At 39.8% G+C, this 4,495-nt stretch overlaps 1 pseudogene; it reads left to right on the top strand.

Moving 5' to 3' along the window:
* Positions 1 to 2,370: 2,370 nt before the first annotated feature.
* On the top strand, positions 2,371 to 3,813 carry LOC127483231 (nudC domain-containing protein 2 pseudogene; annotated as a pseudogene).
* Positions 3,814 to 4,495: the final 682 nt, after the last annotated feature.

Here is a 4,495-nt window from a genome sequence, read left to right as displayed (position 1 = left end):
ATGAACCTGTTGTCTGGGCTATTTTTTCCAACATTGAAGTCCTCTCTTCTCCTAAGTTTCATCTCTATTATTAACACCCCAAACGCTATCTATAACATGGCTTATGGGAGTCTGGGATCCTGTTGCCAGTTTCTGGTGAAATTCAGTGTGTGTCCTGGGACTTTGTAGAAGACTGAACCTTGAGTGATGACGTAGGGTATCTGGCAATAAAAACACCTGCAGAGCAAAGCATTCAGGCTGTTGCTTGGATGCTTTGGCAACTTACAGTGAGATGCAAAAGCAAAATGAAAATTATATTTCAAATGGCAGCAGAGAGGAAAGATTTGGAAAACTCGAAATCTGTGGAGAATGAAAAAATCGGGATGGTCATTTAGTTTAGGAGTTAAGACCACACTTGAGAAGCCTGCATACCATATTAGAAAGCCTGAGTTCAAGTTCTACCTACCTTCCTGATTCCAGCTTCCTGCCAAGGCATGCCGAGGGAGGCAGCAGTGACCACTCAAATACATGGGTCCTTGCCACCCACATAGGAGACCAAGGCTGAGTTCCCAGCTCCTGACTTCAACCTGGCCCAACACCAGCTATTTTAGGTATTTGGGGGAGCTAACCCTTGGTCAAGAGATCTCTCCTTTTCTGTCTCTCTCTCTCTCTTTCTGCCTTTCAAATAAATTAAATTTTAAAAAAATTAATGCAATTATAATAATAATAAAAAAAACTAAAACGCTTACAAGGGTTTGTCCCAAGTGACCATTTACTCAAGAGATTAGCATGGCTAGTACATAGCCAGATTTTATTCTATGAGACAATGGGGGCTATGAAAGGCATTTACCCCTGCCAGCTAAGGCTCAGCAGTGCTAGAAGGCGAAATGACGTTGGATGACCAGCTCAAGTACAACTTAAGCGGTCTCTCCAGCATATGCATGCGGTAAGCTTTGAAGTTCCTTATATTGCTCAAGTGGACCCAGATGCAGTTCTCAGCGCTGCTCCAGGGAAAGCCAGCAGTGGCTTTGGTGGTATTCACCCGGTGCTAATTCTGCAGGTACGCAGAATGCAACAGCCGTTGGAGCCATGGCTTACTCCACATAGATGTCAGATGTGTTTTGTGATGGCCTTTCATTTCAAGGGCCACCCTTGAGATCCCAGAATTATAGAGCCACTGGAAGTAGGCATTGGAGTCCAATCAGTGAGAGCTGAAGCTTGGGCTGAACCAACAAGGCCACAGGGGAGGGGATGCCCCCACTGTGCCCAGGAGGCAGTGGAGGTAATGGAAGATTCTTCTAGAGTCTGCTTTATTGGATTTTGTACTTGCTCAGAACCTCTTACTCCTTTCTTCTTGCATACTTCCCCCTTTGGGAATGGGATGTCTGTCCTGTGCCTCTCCCACCATTATTTTGGAAGTGGATGATTTGTCTTGATTTTACAGGCTTACAACTGAAGTGCTTTGCCTCAGGATAAGTTGTGCCCTGAGTCTCACTTTTATCTAATGTAGAGGAGACTTCGTACTTTTGACTGTTGAGTTGATGCTGGAACAACAAATACAGAGCTATTGGAGTGAATGTATTTTGAATTGTCAGATGAACATGAAGTTTGGGAACCAACGGTGGAATGCTATGGTTTCCAAAAGCTCATGGGTTGGAACCTATTCTCCAATGTGGCAATGCTGAGAGGTGGGGACGAATGAGAGGTGTTTAGTTCATGAGGGCTTCACCCTCGTGAATAGCTTAATGCTGTTTTGTTCTGTTTGTTCTTTTGAAAGTGAATTGGTATTAAAATGGGTTCAGCTTCCTCAGCTTTTTCACACACAAGGTCCCTGGACTTGCTGGACTCCAGAACTGTGAATGAAACAAACTGCTTTCTCTTACAAGTTTCCCAGTATGTAGTATTTTGTTAGAGCAACAGAAAATTAATTGAGATGATCCATATCTTACACTCCTTGAGGATACTTCAAAAAATTCATGGAAAATGGAATTAAAAGTTTATTTTGGTCACAAAAAAATTCTGAAATCAATTCATACAAGGGATCTTCAAAACTTATAAGGAAAATGTATATAACAAAAAAAACTATGCATGGATTTCAAAATAATTTTACACAAAAGTAGACTTATCTTTTATTTCCATTTTTTCACAAATTTTTTGAAGTATGCTCATATACAACAATTAATCAAAATGAATTGTAGGCCTAAATGTAAAATGTAGAACTATTAAAGTTCCAGAAGAGAACATAGGAGAAAATGCCTGTGATTTTTGACGTAAGCAATGAATTTTTTTTAGGTACACCAAAAGCATAATCTACAAATGAAAAAAAAATAATAAATTAGACAATATTAAAATTTAAACCTTTCTTTTTGAAAGACACTTTAGGCAGCTTGTGCCCCGAGGCGACAGGAGCACGTCAACCCCATTTGAAGAGCAAGGTGGGGTGGTTCCGTGTGGGACCAGTGGTACCAGACCCTGGAGGAGGTGTTCACTGAAGTTCAGGTGCCCAGGATATCCATGGCGGCCCATAGAGCTGGCACGAGCACTGGCCGAGGGTGGCCGTGAGATCCTCATGGGCAAACTCTGTGATTCTACCATAGCTGAAGAGGGAACATGGAATTTGGAGGCTTGAAAAATGGTTCCTAGTGTTCTTACAAAGACAAAGAGAGATGTGGCAAATTGTTGGATGTCTCTTCTAGAATCTGAATATGCAGCTGATCCTTGGGTGCAAGACCAAATGCAAAGAAAACTTACATTGGAGAGATTCCAGAAAGAAAATCCGGGTTTTGACTTCAGTGGAACAGAAACCTCAGGAAACTACACTAAAGGTGGACCAGACTTCTCAACCCTTGAAAAATAACCAGAGTTTCTGCTGCATTCTGTGGATCCCAGCAGACGTTTAATCAAAGAAGCAGATCATGTGGCAGAAGGAAAATGTGGATGCCTCCAATTAACAAATGGAAAAATATATTTAATTATGGTTCTAATAATTGCATTCAAATATGATTCATATAGGAAACATGTACTCTGGGAACTATTCTATGACTATACGGTAACTTTTTGTGCACTTGTTTTTGCTCAGTGTGAAGTTTTATATATTGCATTTTACTAATTTCATATTAATTATATTTTTAATACAGATCATATGAAATGAAAGGGTGCCTTCAAGGAAAAAAATTTTTATAAGTGTGACACTGGAATAATCTTCAATAAGCTTTTCTATATAGGAATTGTGTACTCCTTTGTCTAAGTATACTAACTCACGCAGGAAATTATAGTACTGAAAAAATTTTAAGGCACGAAAAAAATCCACAAAAATAGTTTGTTTTAAGAGTTAATGAGAATTTCTTCATTAGTATATTATTCTTAGATTCTATCAAGAAATTTAAAAATAGTGTAAAAACATAACACCTACATGAAAAAATGTTCAAGATCACTAGCAATCAGGGAAATGCAAATCAAAACCACAATGAGGTTTTACCTCACCCCGGTTAGAATGGCTCACATTCAGAAATCTACCAATAATAGATGCTGGAGAGGACGTGGGGAAAAAGGGACACTAACCCACTGTTGGTGGGAATGCAAACTGGTTAAGGCACTATGGAAGTCAGTCTGGAGATTCCTCAGAAACCTGAATATAACCCTACCATACAACCCAGCCATACCACTCCTTGGAATTTACCCAAAGGAAATTAAATTGGCAAACAAAAAAGCTGTCTGCACATTAATGTTTATTGCAGCTCAATTCACAATACCTAAGACCTGGAACCAACCCAAATGCCCATCAACAGTAGACTGGATAAAGCAATTATGGGACATGTACTCTATAGAATACTATACAGCAGTCAAAAACAATGAAACCCAGTCATTTGCAACAAGATGGAGGAATCTGGAAAACATTATGCTGAGTGAATTAAGCCAGTCCCAAAGGGACAAATATCATATGTTCTCCCTGATTGGCGACAACTAACTGAGCACCAAAGGGGAAACCTGTTGAAGTGAAATAGACACTATGAGAAACAGTGACTTGATCAGCTCTTGTCCTGACTGTTGATGTACAATGTAATACTTTACCCATTTTAGTATTTTTTTTGTTTTGTTCTAGTACTATTGGTTGAACTCCGTAATTAACACACAATTATTCTTAAGTGTTTAAATTTAACTGAAAAGTGATCCCTGTTAAATATCAGAGTGGGAATAAGAGAGGGAGGAGATGTACAATTTGGGACATGCTCAATCAGACTTGCCCCAAATGGTGGAGTTAGAAACGTGCCAGGGGATTCCAATACAATCCCATCAAGGTGGCATGTACCAATGCCATCTCACTAGTCCAAGTGATCAATTTTTGTTCACAATTGATCATACTGATAGGTCTAGGAGTCAAAGGGATCACACAAACAAGACTAGTGTCTGCTAATACTAACTGATAGAATCAAAAAAGGAGAGAACTATCCAACATGGGAAGCGGGATATGCAGCAGACTCATAGAATGGCAGATGTCCTAAATAGCACTCTGGCC

The sequence above is a fragment of the Oryctolagus cuniculus genome, chromosome 8 (genome assembly GCF_051225735.1).
Source record: "Oryctolagus cuniculus isolate XC-2025 breed Fujian yellow rabbit chromosome 8, ASM5122573v1, whole genome shotgun sequence".
NCBI classification, from domain to species: domain Eukaryota; kingdom Metazoa; phylum Chordata; class Mammalia; order Lagomorpha; family Leporidae; genus Oryctolagus; species Oryctolagus cuniculus.
The sequence above is the reverse complement of the archived record's forward strand: the minus strand, read 5'-3'. Positions and strand labels throughout refer to the sequence as shown.